Source organism: Bufo bufo, chromosome 3 (assembly GCF_905171765.1).
Source record: "Bufo bufo chromosome 3, aBufBuf1.1, whole genome shotgun sequence".
Taxonomy (NCBI): Eukaryota; Metazoa; Chordata; class Amphibia; order Anura; family Bufonidae; genus Bufo; species Bufo bufo.
The window spans coordinates 188,986,495-189,009,585 of NC_053391.1; positions in this window are offsets into that span (position 1 = coordinate 188,986,495).

Genomic DNA, 23,091 nt, shown 5'->3' on the forward strand with positions numbered 1-23,091 from the left:
TCTATGGGGTCTTTAGGCTTCGTTACGCTCAGTTAGGTCTCAGTTATCTGCAGAATCCATCCTTTCCGTTCTCCTGCTCCTCAACGGAGCCGGAGAACGGAAAGGAGAAACGGTGATGTGAAAGGAGCCTTAGCCAGTAAATAGAAGATGAGAAAAAATAAAAATTGAGATTCCTCAGTAGTTAATAACTTTTATAACCACTGACAAGGTACAGATCCTCAATACACATCAGAACTACAAGATCTCATGTACCTTCTCCTGTGCCATGCTAAATGTGGTCTATTTCATTGTATTTACTGTACCAAATATCCTACTGGAGGTCTCTATGTCAGTAAAACCAGTCAAAAACTTAGAGCAAGAATTCTCATCTCCACAAATAAAAGAAGAAAGGAAAGATTTGCCTGAACCCAGGGGCGTAGCTAAAGGCTGATGGGGCTGGTGCAAGAGTTCAGCATAGGCCACCCTACACTCAATACCCCTTCACACCTCAACTTCATATTTAAGGACAGCGACACAGTTGGATGTATAGACATGAGTGCTTTCACAATGGAAGCATTCATTTCCCAAGGCCCTGCTGCCGCCCCACTATCTCCGGGTCTCTGTGGCCTCCCTGGTTTAGGGGCCCCGTCGCAGTTACGGCCATTGCGACCCCTATTGTTACTTGACTGCCTGTACTAAAACATTTTTGCAGCCATAACCACAACATCACAGACATGAAAATATTCATATTAAAAGGGAATTTCAAATCTTAGAGGGACAGGAGAATCTGCCAACATTTGACATGCTCAGATCAGGGATGAATGTGTCTCATGGATTTATGTCCTACATCTCTTAAGGAATGTGGCCCTCAGACGTTTTGGGTTCATTGCATTCATGGACTGGATATCTATTAGAGGACAATAAAACTTTCACACTTCTTATCTATATCCTTATCTATAATTGCTGCAACAATTTGCTGCTACAACTTATTTTTTCCACCTCTGCTCATATTGATCGGCTTTACATCGCTTTTTTCACCAGACTCTTAAAAGACGCCTAAGTATTTTCAAAAGCTTGCAATTGTGTCATCATCTATTTAGATAGTCATTAAAATAATTTTTATTATGATCTTCGAAATACATTTGTGGAAGTGTATTATGGCATAAATGAAGGACATAATCAAGACCCATCCAGGTAGGAAGAAATACAAAAAAGGCAAATTGGAAGGCACTTTGCAGCAGTGTATGGCAATAGGAATATGGCCACTTGCAGTGTTGAGGGGCACCATTGCTCACTTGAGCAATAGAAGGAGCCACCGCCATCGACCACAGTTTAAAGTAACCTGTTAATGCAAGAAATTGAACCTCTGTATTGGTGAGTAACCACCAGACTTAAAGGAGTTGTGCAGTATTAGTATATTGATGACCTTAACAGGGGCGTAGCTTATGGCTCATGGGTCCTGGTGCAAGAGTTCAGCTTGGGCCACCCCTTCCCTCAGTGCTTTATGGCCATCGGCAGGTTCTTTGTGCTGCCTAAGGTATTTGGGCCCCCTCAGGCTCCTTGGCCCGGTAGCAACTGCTACCCCTGCACCCCCTATAGCTATACCCCTGCTGACCTATCCGACGGAATAGGTCATTAATATAATATCGTCAGGGGTCCAACTCCCAGCACCCCCACCGATCAGCTTTTTGAAGAGGCTATGACTCTCGAGTGCTGCAGCCTCTTCACCATTTAACTGCACTCTGCCTAACTTGTAGCATTGGTGCAGTGTAACTACAACTCCTCGTCCCATTCACTTGAATAGGACGAGCAGTTGTAGTTATACTGTACCACCGCTTCAAGTTTGATGGCGTGCAATGAAACAATGAAGAGGATGCAGCGCTCACATGAGCACCACAACCTCTTCACCTGACTGCTGGTCTCAGTGGTACTGCTAGCAGGTATGGCTTGGGATTGCTGAGACTAGCAATTGGCTGCAGTGGTCTTGTGGATGTAAGTGACATCATTGCTGCAGGACAACTGAACGGAGATCCATTTAAATGGTGGTGTGGCACTGGATATGATATGAGTAATGGTTGGTTTGTTGTAACATTGCCTGCTAGTACTTTTATTATACTCTCAGGTAACCCCTTTTAGGCCAGCTTCACATATATCTGGTGATGCGATTCAGTTTCCCTCCAGCTTGTTACAGAAAACACCATAGGGAAAAATAAGCCAGAACTAATCCCACAGTTTTATTTGGGATCATTAATATATATGCAGTGGCGTGCCCAGGGGGAGGCGAAGGGGCGGTGCACCCCGGTGCTGGCTCTGACGGGGGTGCCAGCAGGCCCAGAAGCAATGAGCGCTTCCATAAATACAGATGGAAGCGCTCATTGCTGAAGCGCTGACACCCGTGACCCAGTCCCACATACTGCGGCAGGGCAGGGAGCGGAGCGCATAGTTCCCTGCCCCGCTGCCGATCACCGCCATAGGCTTCAGGTCTAGTAGGCCTGAAGCCTATGCGTTAGTGAAATCCCGGCGCAGGCGCGCGTGATGACGTCATCGCGCGCGCCTGTGTCGGGACTCAGCAGCACAGTGCCGGTACTCTGAAAGCAAGCGCAGGTAAGTATTTAGCTTTTAGGGTTTCCTTCTTTTTTTTTTTTTTTTTTTTTTCTTTTATGTGCCAACTTTGGGGGGACATGAGGGGGCCGGGGTGCACAGAGGACGTGTGGGGGCAAACTTTTATTTTATATTATAATGTGGCAACTTTGGGGGACATGAGGGGGCCGGGGTGGACAGAGGACGTGTGGGGCAAACTTTTATTTTATAATGTGGCAACTTTGGGGGACATGAGAGGGGTGCACCCAGGAGGACGTGGGGGGAATATGGTGGGATACTGTGTGGCACAGTGGGGGGGGGGCAATTTATTATGTGAGGGGTGGCAATGTGGGGGACACTACTGTGTGGGGGGCAGCGTGGGGGACACTACTGTGTGGGGGGGGTAGCGTGGGGGACACTACTGTGTGGGGGGCAGCGTGGGGGACACTACTGTGTGGGGGGGGTAGCGTGGGGGACACTACTGTGTGGGGGGCAGCATGGGGGACACTACTGTATGGGGGCAGTGTGGGGGACACTACTGTGTGGGGGCAGAGTGGGGGACACTACTGTGTGGGGGACACTACTGTGTGGAGGGCAGCATGGGGGACACTACTGTATGGGGGCAGTGTGGGGGACACTACTGTGTGGGGGCAGTGTGGGGGAAATTACTGTGTGGGGGGCAGCGTGGGGGACACTACTGTGTGGGGGGACTACTGTGTGGGGGAAATTACTGTGTGGGGGACAGCATGGGGGCCTTGCTATTGGGGAGGCACTGTAGAGGCCAGTCTATTATTTCTGGGGACACTGTAGAGGGATTATTACCTGGAGCACAATATAGGGTGTTATTATTATTACTGGGGGCATTCTAGGGGACGTTATAGCTGCTGTGGACACTATAGGAACATTTGGGGTCATTTATCAAACTGGTGTAAAGTAGAACTGGCTTAGTTGCCCATAGCAACCAATCAGATTCCACCTTTCATTTTTGACAGCTCTTTTGGAAATCCAGTTCTACTTTACACCAGTTTGATAAAGGACTCCAATTATGTCTATTAGGGTCACTATTTTTTCAGCAGTATAGTACCTGGGGCATGGGGGGCACAACAGGCACAGGTATTGGGAGTAGCAGCAGGATGACACTTTGGGGACACCAGGATGGAGAGGTTGATGGAAAAATAGAGAAATCTAACGTGTCTGTGTTACAAACTCTGTAGAGATGAGATGCAGCTGAAAGAATTTCTCGTGGCGGTCTAACTGAGGAGAAGAGGAAAGAGAAGGTCTACATGACAGGTGATGTCCCTGCATGTAAGAGGTATGTGGTCAACTATTGGGGGGTGGGTGCCAGAGAAATGACCCGCCCCGGGTGCCAAACACCCTGGGAACGCCACTGTATATATGTATTGCATTACGACTCTGGATGTAAAATCGCGCCAGACAGTAAAAAACTGCATGCTGTTTTTTTCTGTCAGTGCCCTGAGTCTATAGACGCCAGACCTGTGTCCTATAGTCCACTACACGTACATCAGTTGTGTCCGGCTCCAGCTTTAATCTTTCTTTGATCTTCAATGTCAAGTACCAGGTTTCTGCTGAAGAAAGCTGCCTCCTTACAGTTCTCATGCTTTAAGAACTGGAGCCAGTTGGACACAATATAAATATCTCCAGGGAATAGTTTAATCCTTTGGCTTCTAATATCAAATAGTGACACAGAAAAGGGAGATCTCAGGATTAGAGAGCCATGTCTTTATTTATTCATTCAGCTTGAATGCAAAATTGAGAGGTTGAAGTTTTTTTTGTTTTTTTTTTGGGGGGGATGGGTTGGCCAAAAAAAAACATTCTTGCACAACCCCTTTAAGCTTTTAGTAAGATTACATATATGTGTGGTTTACCTATAATCCTTATAGTGCAGGACAAAAATGTTATTCTTCATCTTTATTTGCATCTGTAAGTATATATAAATCTGAATACAGCAATTTTCCCTTTTCTCATTGTTAAGTGACATTAACTTTTCTACTAGCATCAAACTAATGGACTAATTGCATTGCTCTTAAAGCATCACCCGCACGGCAGCTGATTTTTCCCATCAGAGACTGAAGCGTACCATTCACTGTTTGTTCTCATTTATATTCAAAGAAGCACTTTGCCAGTATTCAACAGCAACAGCAGTTCTGGCTCGTTTTTCTCATTAGATCTGTGTTGTATTATATTGACCTTTGTTATTGTGTAAAGTATTTACAAATGCGCTAAAAAATAAATCACATGAATTCTGAGTTACGAACAGAACTAAGATATTAAATGCCTGTCAAATCAACACACTACAGCTTATAAGACAAACTAATACAGAAGTAAAAAGGATCCTTGTCGTAGCCAATTGTGGGAAAGGCAGAAAGTGGTGTAATGAAATATATTCCCTTCTATCAGCCATGTTTTCATAGGGTTGCTCTGCCCTCCTCCTGCTGCTTGAGGTATTTATAATTGGATAGAATGACTCTTTGCCCTAAGGGCAAGTTTTACTCCAAGATCTATTAGGAGTGGTTCCATATAATCTGCCAAACACGTCAAACCTAATCCTGAAGTATTTATTGACCCTTAATAGATTGATAGTTATTTTTTAATTCTTTCAATAATAATAATAGTCACAGGCACAAATAGAAGGTGACAGGGGACACCCCTGGCGTGTGCCATTACTGATACAAAATGTTGTGGGGCAATAGCCCGAAATAAAGGCTGAAGCTGTTGGGAAAGAATTAAGCTGACTGGATAAATCCAGAGAAAAATAATCTTTCTACTATGGCTGACTGGTATCTTCATAAAGACTGGTATACTTGTACCCGTTACCTGGAGTCAGTTAACATGGCGATTACCACTTCCCTAAATCTTTGATGCCCTCTCTGTGTCCTTCCTGTAGGTAATGCTGTCTTTTCTACCTAGGATGTGCTGCTAAGACCTTAATGTACACGGCCGTTGCCCGGCCGTGCCCGTATTGCGGCCCGCAATCCGAAAGGTTCAGTGTGGAACAAAGGCACGGAAACACACGGAAGCACCCCTGAGTGCTTCCGTGGGGTTTCTGTCCGTGCCTCCGCACTGCAAAAAAATTGTGAAAATTGCGGCCTCCAATGCACAGAACGGCCGATCAACGGCTATCTGCATGAGCCCTTACCTGTATGTATTTCTCTTTCAGTTTATGCATTTGGAATACAAACTGTTAATTTTTTTATTTTTCTTATACTGGAAAATTTAAATAAAAATTATAAAAAAAATGAATAATCTTTATATAGTGGCAACATATTCTGAACTTTTCCAGTCAGAGGGTACACTAGCGTTACAACAATCCAGCAGGCTATTCTGGCAGAGGAACAGTCTGCCAGAGTGCATTGCATCCGGCATAGCCGGAAATGGCCCAAGCACCTCCACTCCCCATTGACTATAGTGGGACCCGGCAGGGATCCACCCTGTTTCAGGCATTAGTGCCAGGATTTGACCGAACAAAAAAAGGGCTTGCATTAGTTATGATCGAGCATGCTTGGCACATGGCGGTATTTGGCCCGAGTACCGCATGTGCTCGAGCGCAATGCTCGAGTCTCCTCCCCGCACGTTTCTTGGCTGCTACGCGGCCAATAAACGTGCAGGGAGGTGCTGGCACGCACTGTAATGCTGTAGCCATGTTGGCTACTGGCATTACAGTGATTGGCAGGCAGGAACGCATCATCGGGTGCTATAAAGCACCCGATGACACGTGTTCGGCTCAGTCTTAGTCAGGGAGAGCTGAGCATAGGAATGGAAAGTGTAGTGAGTGTTAATGGAAGATTTTTATTACAAAAACTTTTCAGAGACCCAAAAGTCCTTTTAAGGAATATTGTGTGTAACAGCAGCAATATATGTTTGTAGCGCAACCTGCGCTAAATTGCTCAGTCTTAGGGAGAGCTGTGCATAGGAAGGGACAGAGTGTAGGGAGTGTTATTGGAAGATTTTTATTAGAAAAACTTTTCAGAGACCAAAAAATCCTTTTAAGGACTATTGTGTGTGACAGCAGCAAAATTATCAGCGCCACATCTTCTGTGTAAAGTGTGCGCATCCCTAAATTATCAGTGACATCCAGTGTACTTTTTCCGTAGGTGTCCGCTGCAGACAGTTAAATTATCTGCATCCCCCGTGAGCATGTGGGCGGGCGCACGTAGGTGACCCACGCTCCTCCCTCTGGGCGCCGAACTCCCGGCCCGATGTGAAGTCGTACCCGTGTGAAGCTGCTCTGGCCGCTGCTATAACCTCCACCCCTTCCCTCTCGCCCGCCGCCTTGACACGCTGCTACATCGCTGCTACAGCGCGGACGCTGTCATCTCGCGGACCTGCCGCTGGGCTCCTTTTCATCTGGCTGCCCGTTCCTTTGAGGACATAGAAGGATACAACAAGAGTCGATTGCGGGGCTGATAAGCGACGGGAGAGGCGAGCTGATTTGGCGGCGTGAAGATGCTTTTACCCCCCCCCCCCCCTCCCCCGCTGCGAGGATGAGGTGAGATGTATTGTGCCTCTTTTTTCTCCTCTGGAAACCTGAGAGCAAACAAGCTGAGACAACGGCGATGAAAGGGCGCAGGCTGAGGGGTGTTGGATCGGGGGCCACGAGAACTGGTCGTATAAATATATATGTATGACACGGGTGGTGCCACCCCCCAATGGAATCCTGCGTAAAGGTCGTAGGATGATAGAAAAGGAGAAAAGCTACTAACCGTGGAAGAGGAGAGCGCAGTGGTCTAAGTTGGAGGGCCGTATCAGCTTGATTTATTTACAGTTCATGAACTTTGGGGTTGGGGGGGAGAGCTAAAATTGGCTCCCTTTGAAATGGGGTTGGTGGCGTGTGGCTTATTGCATTGCCTAACACCAATGTCTGAGAAGGCTAGTTTTGGAAAACTGGAGGTGGACTGGCTATTTTAAAGGAAGATCCGCTAGCCCTTCAACAATTGCATAAAATGTACAGTTTCTTGGTTTTATATATTGCTTAATGGGAATTGGCTGGAAGAACTGAGTCTATAAACTAACTTAACTAATTCAACTAACCAATTAAGGGACTGGTGCTAACATTAAGCTATTAACTGTACCTGTATTAGCATTATAACCACGCAGCTCTCTAATCAAACTAATTGACTATAACGTATTAAGGCAGAGATGGGCGTTCAGTGGTTATATGGACGCATGAAATTAATGGAACCAACTGACTATTTATATGAATGTGGACTAATGTACTGTTGTTTTGGATTTACAGTGGGATGCGAAAGTTTGGGCAACCTTGCTAATCATCATGATTTTCCTGTATAAATCGTTGGTTGTTGCAATAAAAAATGTCAGTTAAATATATCATATAGGAGACACACACAGTGATATTTGAGAAGTGAAATGAAGTTTATTGGATTTACAGAAAGTGTGCTATAATTGTTTAAACAAAATTAGGCAGGTACATAAATTTGGGCATTTTATTGATTCCAAAACCTTTAGAACTAATTATTGGAACTCAAATTGGCTTGGTAAGCTCAGTGACCCCTGACCTACATACACAGGGGAATCCAATTATGAGAAAGAGTATTTAAGGGGGTCAATTGTAAGTTTCCCTCCTCTTTTAATTTTCTCTGAAGAGCAGCAACATGGGGGTCTCAAAACAACTCTCAAATGACCTGAAGACAAAGATTGTTCACCATCACGGTTTAGGGGAAGGATACAGAAAGCTGTCTCAGAGATTTCAGCTGTCTGTTTCCACAGTTAGGAACACATTGAGGAAATGGAAGACCACAGGCTCAGTTCAAGTTAAGGCTCGAAGTGGCAGACCAAGAAAAATCTCGGCTAGACAGAAGCGACGAATGGTGAGAACAGTCAGAGTCCACCCACAGACCAGCACCAAAGACCTACAACATCATCTCGCTGCAGATGGAGTCACTGTGCATCGTTCAACCATTCGGCGCACTTTACACAAGGAGATGCTGTATGCGAGAGTGATGCAGAGGAAGCCTTTTCTCCGCCCACAGCACAAAAAGTGCCGCTTGAGGTGGGCTAAAGCACATTTGGACAAGCCAGCTTCATTTTGGAATAAGGTGCTGTGGACTGATGAAACTAAAATTGAGATTTTTGGCCATAACAAGGGGCGTTATGCATGGAGGAAAAAGAACACAGCATTCCAAGAAAAACACCTGCTACCTACAGTAAAATATGGTGGTGGTTCCATCATGCTGTGGGGCTGTGGGGCCAGTGCAGGGACTGGGAATCTTGTCAAAGTTGAGGGACGCATGGATTCCACTCAGTATCAGCAGATTCTGGAGACCAATGTCCAGGAATCAGTGACAAAGCTGAAGCTGCGCCGGGGCTGGATCTTTCAACAAGACAACGACCTTAAACACTGCTCAAAATCCACTAAGGCATTTATGCAGAGGAACAAGTACAACGTTCTGGAATGGCCATCTCAGTCCCCAGACCTGAATATAATTGAAAATCTGTGGTGTGACTTAAAGAGAGCTGTCCATGCTCGGAAGCCATCAAACCTGAATGAACTAAAGATGTTTTGTAAAGAGGAATGGTCCAAAATACCTTCAACCAGAATCCAGACTCTCATTGGAACCTACAGGAAGCGTTTAGAGGCTGTAATTTCTGCAAAAGGAGGATCTACTAAATATTGATTTCATTTCTTTTTTGTGGTGCCCAAATTTATGCACCTGCCTAATTTTGTTTAAACAATTATAGCACACTTTCTGTAAATCCAATAAACTTCATTTCACTTCTCAAATATCACTGTGTGTGTCTCCTATATGATATATTTACCTGACATTTTTTATCGTAACAACCAATGATTTATACAGGAAAATCATGATGTTTAACAAGGTTGCCCAAACTTTCGCATCCCACTGTATATGCTGATTTTCCTCTTTCGATGGTTTATTTTGATAGAATATAGCAGAGGCTGTTAAGGTGAGGTGGGCGGGGAAAGGGGGAAAAGGGGGTTTGAGGAAAGTGGGGGAATTTCTAAGGATGGCCAGGCAGGGGGCGGGGAAAAAGGCTAAGGGCTAAGTGGAGCTAAATACCTCAATTTCCCCTATGATAAAAAAAAAAAACCAGAAAGAACCAAGCAATTACTTTTGAGTAATATGCGTGGACAGAGCAGTCCCTCCAAAAAAATAAAGAGGAGGTGCTTCTTTGTCAAGAGGGCGAATCCATCTTAGAGGAAAATTCCGGCTTGAGGGCGTCTGAGGTGAGTTTCCAGTCTGAGGAAAGGGGTGGTAAACAATTAAAGGCATTGGAGGAAAAAGACACTAAAAAAGAGGAGGAGGTTCCTAGCTTGCAGGATATATTTCAAGAAATAAAAAAATGTAGCTTGGCTATACAGGACCTCTCTCTCCAGACTGGAAATATTAGGAAGTTGGTGGGAATCCTCAGAGAGGACGTTCAAAAATATAAAGAAAGGCTGATAGAAATAGAGAAAAGAACGTCTGACTCTAAGGACCTCTTGCAGACAATTACTGAAGAAAAGGATTCCTTGAAGGAGGAAAATAGGGAATTGAAAAATATAATACTGGATTTAGAAAATAGGTCCAGGAGGTTTAATCTGAGATGTCTGGGAATCCCAGAGGGTGTGGAGGGGCAAGGGCCCCTTCGTTTTTATACAAACTTGGCTGATGGAACAACTGGGCCAGGGCATCTTGGATTATAAAAACTTTGTGGAACGAGCCTATAGACTCCCGTCAAAGAAACCCCCACCCGGAATGAGACCAAGACCTATAATCCTTAATTTGTTATCGGTTAGGGATAAGGAGGAGATAATGCGCAGGTCAAGGAGGAGGGAAACTGTAATATTTAGGTGCAACAGTAATGCTATTTCCTGATTATGCAAAAGAAACGGTAAAGGAAAGAAGCCGGTTCATAGATGTGAAAAAAAACCTTACGTTTAAATAATGTCAAATACTCAATGATGTTTCCAGCTAAACTGAGGGTTGAATGGGAAAATAAAAATTGGCTTTTTGATACAGCGGAAGCGGCCGGAGCATGGATTAGAGAAATGATAAGGAGTTGAGGGGTATTGGGCTGGGGGTCGGCTGGGAGGGGGAAATGCTAAGATAGAGAACCAGGATTGGAGTATCCTGGCTCATTCAGAAGGGAGGGGGGGTGGGTAGGTAGGGGAATTTTGATGTGCTGCTTTCTTGTGTTTTTTTCCCCACCCCCCTCCTCTTCTGTTCTTTCTTCTCTCTCTCTCTCCCCCCCCCCCCCTCCCCCAGGGGCTTTCCAAATACATTCTGGAAATGGGCAGCTATATAAATAGGCTTCTATGAGAATTATCTCTTGGAATATTAGGGGCTTGAATAGGGGTGTAAAAAGAGTTGCAGTTTTCGATGCAATACACAGATTTTTACCTGCGATAGTTTGTTTACAAGAGACACATTTGACAGGCGAAACGATAAATGGATTGTTTAGATCGTGGATACAGCACTCCTTTCACTCAGTTTACTTATCATATGCCAGAGGTGTGAGTGTATTAATACACCGGGATGTGGATATTAAAATAGGGGAAACAGCTATAGATGGGGAGGGTCGATACGTTTTGATCGACTGTTTTTTGGAAGGAAGACCATGGTTAATTGCAAACGTTTATATACCGCCACCTTTTAAGTTGGAGGTCCTATTAAAAATTCACGATTTTGTACACAAGGTAGGGGATAAACCACTTTTAGTTATGGGTGATTTTAATAATGTTATGGATAGCAAAATAGATAAATGTAGAGTCGGGAATGCTCAAATCCTTAGCACGGGATCTAAATTAAAAAACAGTACAGAGGAATTGGGTTGGATACATATTTGGAGGGTAATGCGTCCCAAACAAAAAAAATACTCATGTTTTTCAAAGACCCATAGGAGCCTATTACGGATTGAATTAGTTTTCACCAATAATAAAGGTTCGTCTGATATCGAACAGGTAAAATATAGACAGCGTGGGATTTCAGACCATAACCCAATTATTATAAATATAAAAACAAGAAATAAAAAAAAGAAGAGGGATGCACATAAATATTGGGTAGATAAATATAATGGGTATACACGACAAGATTTTATAAGAGATAACGGAGTTTTTTGATTGGAATGAAGGTTCAGCAGCAACTAATATAGTATGGGAGGCTGCAAAGGCCTATATTAGAGGGATTTTCACAAAATACACAGCAGTATATAAAAAAGGGGTAAGGAAAAAAATAATGGACCTGGAACAAGAGGCAGGAAAATATGAAAAAAAGTATATTGGAAACCCTATAGATAAAAACTATAAAGAATGGATAGAGGCAGTATCCAAATTGGAAGATGAGCGGCTCTTACTGGCACAACAACAAAAAGAAAACTACGTGAGGGATAACTATATTTATGCACATATACTGAGCAAAAAGTTAGCGGCCTTGGTGGTGACCCAGATTAAAAAAACAAAACGATATACATTGCTTAACAGATAAATCAGGTCATAAAATTACTGAACAAGTGGCTAAAATAGAACTGCTTAAAGAATATTTTCAAGATATGTATAGTAGTAAGATAAAAAAAGAACTTGACACAAATACAACACTTCTTGGAGGATATTACTATCTCTAGGGTAACAATAGAGCAAGGTGAAATTTTCGAGGCCCCCTTAAATGCTCTGGAAGTGGATAAAATACTATCTAGTATTACAAAAAATAAGGCCCCAGGAATAGATGGTATCCCGTTTGAAGTCTATGTTCAATATAAAGAAATATTAATACCAAAACTACTGACAATGTGGGAGGACTCGAGGAAGGCAGGGAAGCTGCCAGACTCACTGAGAGAAGCCCTAATTACACTGATTCTAAAACCGGGGAAAGACCCAGCCTTTCCGGACTCATATCGTCCCATTTCACTAATTAACACTGATAACAAAATAATGGCTAGGATTTTGGCAGCCAGACTCAGAAGTGTTGTCTTGGGACTTGTTCATGAGGATCAGACGGTATTTATGTCAGGCAAAACTACAACCGATAATATTATGCGTTACTTTGTGAACACCCAGCTTGAACCCACGAATTGCGGCGAATGGCTAATTGTTACCATAGATGCCTCAAAGGCATTTGATACTATAGAATGGCCCTTTCTGATTATAACATTGAACAAAATGGGATTCGGTGATAATTTTATATCATGGGTAAGGCTGTTATATACTGAAATCTCAGCAAAAGTCATATTAAATGGGGAACATTCTGATAACATTGATATTGGTAGGGGGGGTTAGACAGGGATGTCCCCTTTCCCCCCTGCTTTTTGCTATAGCTATGGAGCCGTTGGCTGATATGATCAGGCAAGATGAAGAAATCGTGGGGTTTTGGTGAGCACGAGGAAAAATATGCTCTATATGCGGATGATATTATGTTTGTAGATTCACATAAATCACTTACGAAGATCTTCCAGGTATTTGATCAGTATGGCAAACATGCCGGGCTCAATATAAACTGGTCTAAATCGGCCTGTGTCCCGATTGATCCTCTGAACAATTTTATACCAGGAGCACTGGAAATTAAGAAGAGTAATGAACCCGTTAAATATCTTGGTATTCAAATAACCCCAAATCCTAAGGAATATGTCCAGCTGAATGTGATCCCCAAAATACAAGAAATTAGGAAGAAAATAGATGTTTGGAAAAGATTATATGTCTCGATGGCAGGTCGGATTTCCTTAGTGAAAATGTGTCTACTACCTTCCCTGAACTATATTCTGTGGAATGCACCGGCAATAATCCCTAAAAAAATATTTAAAATAATAGCTAGTCTTTTAATGGACTTGATATGGCGAGGGAAAAAAACAAGGATAAAAGCACAAATATTATGTATCCATGAGAGGGAGGGTGGACTATCAGTCCCAGACTTGAAACTTTATTTTATCTCTGGCCATATAAAAAACATGATAACGAGGAGTAATACGCAAAGATATAAGTCCATGATAGCAGGGATAAATGTAAGGCTAGAGAACTGTACTATATTCCAACTTATAGAAGCGGGTGTTTTGGCACAACAGGGAAGTAGAAAGATACCGCTATTTGAGCTGATGGAAAAGGTTTGGAAGGAAGCAGAGCTTTGTGGACCCAGGCTGGACTCCATGCTGACACCATACTGTGGGATAATACCCACCTTATAGAACTAAAGGCAATTGAACAAGAGATTTGGTGGAAGCATGGAGTCTATAAACTGGGCCAGGAGACATGGGGATATAATATTATACAAAGATCTTAAAAAGGAGTATGGTTTGAGCAATACAGAACTGTGGTTCTTTCATCTACAACTAAAACAAGCATTGAGAATGTTGCTGGGGAGGGGTACACAAATTGTTACCCTTGCGCAGCCGCTAGTTGATATTTCTAGATTAATAACAGGGGGGAAATTAGTTTCTAAAATATATCAATGTCTGTTACAACAAAAGACTAAGAAAATAGCAGCTAACAGCTTAATACATAAATGGCAAGATGCTATAAACCCCCAGCGAGAAGAGTTCTGGGATTTGGCTATACAGGAAAAAAATATGATCTCAAAGAACTTTTCCCATACAATTATCCAATTTAATATACTATATCGCCTTTATTATTTCCCCAAGTTTTTAATGAAGTGCTATAAACCTAAAGTCTTTAGATGCTGTCACGAGGGTGTCAAGAGCCACGCCTGACTCCGTTATACCCGGGGTCAGGAAGTCGCAGCGGGTGGCTGCGCGCTCGATGTACAAAGACAGTGCTGTTTCGTAATGGTAGCTTTCTGGGTTTGCCTTGCAACCCTTTTTGGCTCACTCAGGGATCCATAGCTTCTCCTCCTCAGCTGTTTCTTGTCCAGCAATCCCAACCTCCTTATATTTCCATCTCCCACTTCTCTGGTTGCCAGATATAGAGCTTCCTGCCTGGACTTCTATACTGACCCACTGGAGCTGTGTAGTTGTGTTCCCTGGTTGTTGTTCCAGAACATTACCCTCCGGATCCCTGTTGGGCCTTGGTGGTCTGTTGTTGTCGCCCACCTGGGATTATATGTTTGTCTGTATTGTCTGTCCTCTCCTTGGTGTTTTCCTCTTAGTGTCAGTGGTGCGGACTAGTGATCCCACCGCCCCGTTCACTACTCAGGGCTCATCCTAGGGAAAGCCAGGGTTTAGGCACGTGATCGGCGTACGGGTGAGGAACCCGTCTAGGGACGTCAGGGCAGTCAGGTGCCAGCCGCAAGGTGACTCAGGGGTCACCACCTTTCCCTCTCCCTTGGACAGGGCCTTCCCATTTCCCTCCCTTTGCGTGACGCCGGTCATTACATTATATCTGGCCCTTATTTTGTGTAGGTAAAAAAACCTTTTTCTTTCTACCTACTTAGAATCCAATATGGATCCAATTGCTGCTTTGTCAAAGCAACTTCAAGGCCTGTCTTTGGAGGTGGCAGGATTGAAGGCGTCGGTCCTCCAGCAACAGCAGCAATTGCAACAGACCGCAAGCCCAGCGGTTGCTACAGGTAACCAGGTTGTTGCGGAACCCAAGGTTGCTCTTCCTGACAGATTTTCTGGGGGAAGGGACAAATTTGTGACGTTCCGTGAGGCCTGTAAATTATATTTTAAACTGCGCCCTTACCACTCTGGTAATGAAGAACAGCGGGTGGGAGTTGTTATTTCCCTGCTGCAGGGGGACCCGCAATCCTGGGCATTCTCTTTACCCACTGATTCCCAGGCTCTCCGGTCAGTGGATGAATTTTTTGGGGCCTTGGGTCTCATATATGACGACCCTGACCGAGTCGCACTGGCTGAATCAAAATTACGGAGACTCCTACAGGGAGAGCGGCCAGTAGAGGAATATTGCGCAGAGTTCCGTAGGTGGGCTACGGATACCCAGTGGAACGACCCGGCTCTCAGGAGTCAGTTCTGCTCCGGGTTATCCGAAAGGATTAAGGATGCGCTTGCGCTGTATGAGACTCCCTTTTCCCTTGATGCGGTGATGTCCCTTTCTATCAGAATAGATAGACGTCTTAGGGACAGATTGAAAAAACCGGAGCAATTGGTAACCTCTCTCAAGCAGCAGTTAGTCTGTACGGACTTAGACGAGCCTATGCAGCTAGGAGGAACTACTCGTCAGGTCCATCCTCCTGAGGCTCGCCGTAGGCGTGGGGTTTGTTTTTTCTGTGGGGAGAGGGGTCATTTTATTATTGTCTGTCCTTCCTTCCTCAAAAACAAAAGACCGTCGGAAAACTACTAACCCCAGGCTGTGTGGAGGATGTCAGCCGGGGGGTATACGTTTCCTCCATACGAACATCGCAATTTGTGTTGCCAGCGGTTGTTGTTTTTGGCGTTAAGACGGAGATTATTTCTTTTTTTCTAGACAGTGAAGCAGGAGTAAATTTGATAGATGCCCATTTTGCCCACACTATGGGTTTGTCTCTCTGTACGCTACAGAGACCTATTCCCATATTCGCTATTGATTCTGCTCCTCTGTCTCAGAGAAACCTCACTCACATTGTCCATAACTTACACCTTCGGGTAGGGGACCACCATAACGAGTTGCTTTCATGTTATGTTCTGGAGGGGCTTCCCACTCCGGTGGTGTTGGGTCTTCCCTGGTTGGTAGCGCACAATCCAGTGGTGGATTGGCAGGCCAGGGAGATATTGGAGTGGAGTGAGCAGTGCAGAGAAAATTGCTTAAATAGCAATTGCTTAGTCGCCTCCATATCTACCCTACCCACATTTGTTTCGGACTTTGAGGACGTCTTTTCTGAAAAGGGTTGTCAGAAGTTACCACCTCACCGTCCTTATGATTGCCCGGTTGCAAAATTACCCAAGACCAGGTTATATAATCTTTCGGATCCAGAGAGACAAACCGTGAAAGATTATATCTCCGAGAGCTTGGCTAAGGGACACATCAGACACTCTTCTTCACCCGTGGCTGCAGGGTTTTTCTTCGTTAAAAAGAAAGATGGGGGCCTGCGTCCTTGCCTAGATTTTCGCGAATTAAACCGGATAACCATCCGAGACCCATACCCTCTTCCTCTCATTCCTGACCTGTTTAATCAGATTGCGGGTGCTAGGTGGTTCTCCAAACTTGATCTTAGGGGGGCCTACAATCTGATTCGTATCAAGGAAGGGGATGAGTGGAAGACAGCTTTTAACACCCCTGAGGGGCATTATGAAAATCTAGTCATGCCTTTCAGTCTGACCAATGCTCCTGCTGTCTACCAGCATTTCGTTAATGACATTTTTAGTCATCGGCAGGTTTGTGGTGATATACCTAGATGATATTTTAATTTATTCGTTGGATCTGAAAACACATGAGGTGCATGTCAGACAGGTACTGCAGGTCCTACGGACGAATAAATTATATGCTAAAATTGAAAAGTGTGTTTTCGCCGTTCAGGAAATACAGTTCCTAGGGTATTTATTATCTGCTTCAGGTTTCCGTATGGATCCTGGGAAGGTCCAGGCAATTTTAGATTGGGATCTTCCTGAGAACCTCAAAGCACTGCAACGGTTCTTGGGCTTCGCAAATTTCTATAGAAAATTCATTAAAAATTATTCGGTGATTGTAAAACCCCTTACTGACATGACTAGGAAGGGGACTGATTTTTCTAAATGGCCTGACGCCGCTAAAATAGCTTTTTCCTCTCTAAAAGAGAGGTTTACCTCGGCACCTGTACTAATCCAACCTGATGTCTCCCAGCCTTTTATTGTTGAAGTAGATGCGTCAGAGGTGGGAGTGGGGGCTGTGCTATCTCAGGGTCCGTCTCCTGGCAAATGGCGTCCTTGTGCTTTCTTTTCTAAAAAACTATCTGCAGCAGAGAAGAACTATGATATTGGCAATAGGGAACTATTAGCTATTAAACTAGCGTTTGAAGAATGGCGTCACTTTTTAGAGGGGGCAATCCACCCCGTCACTGTGATTACGGACCACAAAAACCTTCTGTACCTCGAATCAGCTAAGCGTCTCACCCCTAGACAAGCTAGGTGGTCGCTATTTTTTACCAGGTTTAACTTTGTTATTACCTATCGTCCTGGGGCAAAAAATACCAAGTCAGATGCATTATATCGTTGTTTTCCTGGAGGGGGTAATGTGAGTGATCCGGTCAGGGCCGCTGATAGGCCAGTACAGCTGGCCCAGTTGTACCGGGCCCGGCTGGCAGGGGGGCCCGGGCTGCCGACTCCCGAGCCATTTTAATTTTTTTGCTGTCAGTGGGCTGGCTCCAGTAACAGCAGGCAGTGTGGGGGCGGCGCTCACTCACTGACGTCACACGCCTGCTCCTCCCACTAGGCGGCGCAGGCGCGTGACGTCAGTGAGTGAGCGCTGCCGCCCGCACTTGTTACTGGAGGCTGGAGGGTGGAGGGAGGAGGCAGGAGCTGAATGTAAGGTAGTATTTTAGTAAAGAGATGAGCGCTGTGCCTGTGCTAAAATTAAAGTTACTGTCTGCAGCCTGCACGGCTGCACCGATTTATTAATGTATACTACTGTGAGTGGCGGGGGGGGATCTATATGGATGACGTCATGATGACACTGTTATAGGGAGGGCGGGGGATCCGTGGATGGCACTGTTATGGGGGGGGGGGTCTGTCATGTGGATGACACTTATGGGGGGGGCCGGGGGGTCTGTAGATGACACTTATGGGGGGGATCTGTGGATGGCACCATTATGGAGGGGGATCTGTGGATGACACTGTTATGGGGGGGATCTGTGGATGACACTGTTATGGGGGGATCTGTGGATGACTGTTATGGGGGGGATCTGTGGATGGCACTGTTATGGAGGGTATCTGTGAATGGCACTGTTATGGAGGGGTATCTGTGGATGACACATAGCATAAGATGCTATATACGGTATGTGTCATCCACAGATCCCCCTCTATAACAGTGCCATCCACAGATCCCCCCATAACAGTGCCATCCACAGATCCCCCCATAACAGTGCCATCCACAGATCCCCTCCATAACAGTGCCATCCACAGATCCCCTCCATAACAGTGCCATCCACAGATCCCCTCCATAACAGTGCCATCCACAGATCCCCTCCATAAAAGTGCCATTCACAGATCCCCTCCATAACAGTGCCATTCACAGATCCCCTCCATAACAGCGCCATTCACAGACGACCCCCCAGCGCCATAAATATCACTTGTAGACAAATCTGCATGTTGTTTCAAGGCGGCGTCTGGGGAGGGGCCAAGGGCGGAGCCAGGGGTGTGGCTGAAGGAGGGATCAGGGGTTGGAGCTGAAGGGGGCCCCGTCATGTATGCTGTACGGGGCCCCATGATTTCTATCAGCGGCCCTGGATCCGGTACCCATTCTACAAAGAGGAGTGGTTGTCTCTGCGGTACACTCTGTTGTGGAGGGGAAGGTGTTAGAGGCCCAGGGGGACGCCCCGGTCTCTTGCCCCTCAGAGAAATTGTTTGTACCGTTCAACCTGCGTCTCGAATTATTAAAGGAACATCATAATTCGGCACTTGCTGGGCACCCGGGTAGTAAAGCAACCTTGGAGCTATTGTCTCGTGGTTTTTGGTTGCCAAGGTTGCGTCAGGATGTAATGGATTTTGTGTCTTCTTGTTCTACTTGTGCGCGCGCGAAAGTCTCGCATACACGTCCTGCAGGGTCTTTATTGCCACTTGTCATTCCCAATAGGCCATGGACACATCTGTCAATAGATTTTATCACTGACTTACCTTTGTCTGCGGGTAAAACAGTTATCTTGGTAGTAGTGGACAGGTTTAGCAAAATGGTACACTTCGTTGCGTTACCCGCACTACCTAATGCTAAGACTCTTGCTCAGGTATTCATCAGTGAAATCGTGAAGCTTCACGGGGTCCCTTCTGATGTTGTTTCGGATCGGGGAACCCAGTTTATTTCTAAATTTTGGAAAGCTTTTTGTTCCAGTTTGGGGGTACACTTGTCCTTTTCCTCAGCTTTCCATCCTCAGTCGAATGGACAGACTGAGCGTACCAACCAAAACCTTGAGACATATCTAAGATGTTTTGTGTCTGAAAACCAAGAGGTGTGGTCATCATATTTACCGTTAGCCGAGTTTGCCATAAATAATCGCCGTCAGGAATCTACTGGTAAGTCACCATTTCTTGGTGCATATGGTTTTCATCCCCAATTCTGTACTTTCAAAGAGGGGGGGTCTTCTGGGGTTCCCAAAGAGGAACGGTTTTCATCATCTCTTTCATCAGTATGGCAGAAGGTGCAAGCTAACTTGAAAAATATGGGAGGTAAATATAAATGCATGGCTGATAAGAGACGGTCGCCAGGTCCGGACCTAGGAGTGAATGACTATGTGTGGTTGTCTACTAGGAATATTAAATTAAAGGTTCCCTCTTGGAAACTGGGTCCTAGGTTCATTGGCCCTTACAAAATAGTAGCCATCATTAACCCCGTGGCTTTTCGCCTGGAGCTACCTCAGACTTTTAAAATCCATAACGTCTTCCATAAGTCGTTACTCAAGAAATATGTTCCACCTCTAGAACCATCACCGCTGCCACCCCCTCCTGTTGTTGTGGATGGTAATCTAGAGTTTCAAATATCCAAAATTGTTGATTCTCGTCGGGTCCGCCGCTCTCTTCAATATCTGGTGCATTGGAGGGGTTACGGTCCCGAGGAAAGAATGTGGGTTCCAGCGTCTGAGGTAAACGCCGACAGGTTAGTTCGGGCTTTTCATGCCTCTCATCCTGAGAGACCTAGTCCTGAGTGTCCGGAGGCCCCTCGTAGAGAGGGGGGTACTGTCACGAGGGTGTCAAGAGCCACGCCTGACTCCGTTATACCCGGGGTCAGGAAGTCGCAACGGGTGGCTGCGCACTCGATGTACAAAGACAGTGCTGTTTCATAATGGTAGCTTTCTGGGTTTGCCTTGCAACCCTTTTTGGCTCACTCAGGGATCCGTAGCTTCTCCTCCTCAGCTGTTTCTTGTCCAGCAATCCCAACCTCCATATATTCCCATCTCCCACTTCTCTGGTTGCCAGATATAGAGCTTCCTGCCTGGACTTCTATACTGACCCACTGGAGCTGTGTAGTTGTGTTCCCTGGTTGTTGTTCCAGAACATTACCCTCCGGATCCCTGTTGGGCCTTGGTGGTCTGTTGTTGTCGCCCACCTGGGATTATATGTTTGTCTGTATTGTCTGTCCTCTCCTTGGTGTTTTCCTCTTAGTGTCAGTGGTGCGGACTAGTGATCCCACCGCCCCGTTCACTACTCAGGGCTCATCTTAGGGAAAGCCAGGGTTTAGGCACGTGATCGGCGTACGGGTGAGGAACCCGTCTAGGGACGTCAGGGCAGTCAGGTGCCAGCCGCAAGGTGAGTCAGGGGTCACCACCTTTCCCTCTCCCTTGGACAGGGCCTTCCCATTTCCCTCCCTTTGCGTGACGCCGGTCATTACAGATGCTTAAAGTGTGGGGAGATAGGGGTGGACGATGTTCACATACTTTGGACATGTCTAAAGATTCAAGAGTTCTGGAGAAAGGTAAGGATAGAATAGAGCAATACCATCGGATTAAAGTCCCTAGCCAATTTGTGATATGTATATTGGGGGTGATGGATAAAATGGACATCCCTCAACATCGAGAAATAGCTTCCAAATTACTTTTTCAAGCTAGGAAGTGTATCATTCGACACTGGGGAGGTAGTGCTGCACCACACGATCAAGGAATGGGAGAAGCTTATTAGAATTTCACTTGCTTGCGAAGGAATCTCATCTGGTAAACAATAAGAAAAAATATAGATTTGCTAGAATAGTTGTCATAGTGACTTTCTTTGAGAAGATGGGTACTATTATGAGTTGGGGTCGGAGGACGGAGGAGAGGGAGAGAGGTTGAATAGAGGTTTTTCGAGAGAGAAGCAGCCAACAAATAAGGGTGGAGGGTGTGGTATTGTATGAATTATTAAATGTTACTAAACTAAAAGACTGTAAAAATGTATTTTGTATGTTAAAAAATATAATAAAGATTTCTAAAAAAAAAAAAAAAAAGTGTGCGCATCCCTAAAATATCAGTGACGTCCAGTGTACTTTTTCCGTAGACAGTGTCCACAGCGGACAGTTAAATTATCCGCGCCACATCTCCTGTGTAAAGTGTGCGCATCCCTAAAATATCAGTGACATCCAGTGTCCTTTTTCCACAGACGGTCTCCGCTGCGGACAGTTACATTATCCGCGCCGCATCTCCTGTGTGAATTGTGTACATCCCTAAAATATCAGTGACATCCAGTGTACTTTTTCCGTAGACGATGTCCGCTGCAGACAGTTAAATTATCCGCGCCACATCTCCTGTGTAAAGTGTGCGCATCCCTAAAATATCAGTGACATCCAGTGTACTTTTTCCGTAGACGGTGTCCGCTGTGGACAGTTAAATTATCCGCGCTACATCTCCTGTGTAAAGTGTGCGCATCCCTAAAATATCAGTGACATCCAGTGTACTTTTTCAGTAGACGGTGTCTGCAGTGGACAGTTAAATTATCCGCGCCACATCTCCTGTGTAAATAAAGTGTGCACATCCCTAAAATATCAGTGACATCCAGTGTCCTTTTTCCGCAGACGTTGTCCGCTGCGGACAGTTAAATTATCCGCGCCACATCTCCTGTGTGAAGTGTGTACATCCCTAAAATATCAGTGACATCCAGTGCACTTTTCCCGTTGCAACTGACAACACTGGCTAATTCCTCAGGCTGATGTTAAAAACTGAGACTTTAGCCAATGTATTCCTGTCAGGGACACATCAGAGCTCTTTTGCACCCCATCAAGGTGTCTCAGTGTGGCATGGGTCCTACCACTAGACTACCTATGGTGTGTGAACACGGTCTGAGAGGTGCTAAAATACAACTTACAGCCAAGCTCCCACATACCTCCATAGTGAAATCACACAGGTAGTGGGAGAGATGATAAGGCTGTAAGCCCCACCTGTAACAGGCCATGTGACACAGGCTACCAGGTGCAACAAAATGCTACCAGCAGTACGCAATGGCACATTCTAAACATATAAAGAAAAATCACTGAAATAAAGTGGCCTAAATGGGAGGAAATGGTCAAAACTCCCAAACACTTTAGCGTGTTTATAACCGGGGGAGCAACTCCTCCACAAGTGATCCGTTGCTAACGGCATCCCCATCAGAAATGCATACAATGGAGGATGTCGGCAAGGAAACTGCTTGCACAGGGGGTAACTAAATGGATCTTTCTATTGGATACAATGGTACCGAAAGGACTGAATGAAACAAATTCCTTTGTTCCTTTTCTGTGATCTCTCTGGCTAGGTAGATTATATTACATATGCTATTTTGCCAGGTCCTCCCCCATTTTAGTTGACACCGTACGTTTATATAATTTTTAAATGTTTTTAATTATGTTTTGTTTTTTTCTAAAATATCAGTGACATCCAGTGTACTTTTTCCGTAGACAATGTCCGCTACGAACAGTTAATTATCCACGCCACATCTCCAGTGAAAAATGTGCGCATCCCTAAAATATCAGTGACATCCAGTGTACTTTTTCCTTAGACGGTGTCTGCTGCGAACAGTTAAATTATCCGCGCCACATGACGGTGGTATTGG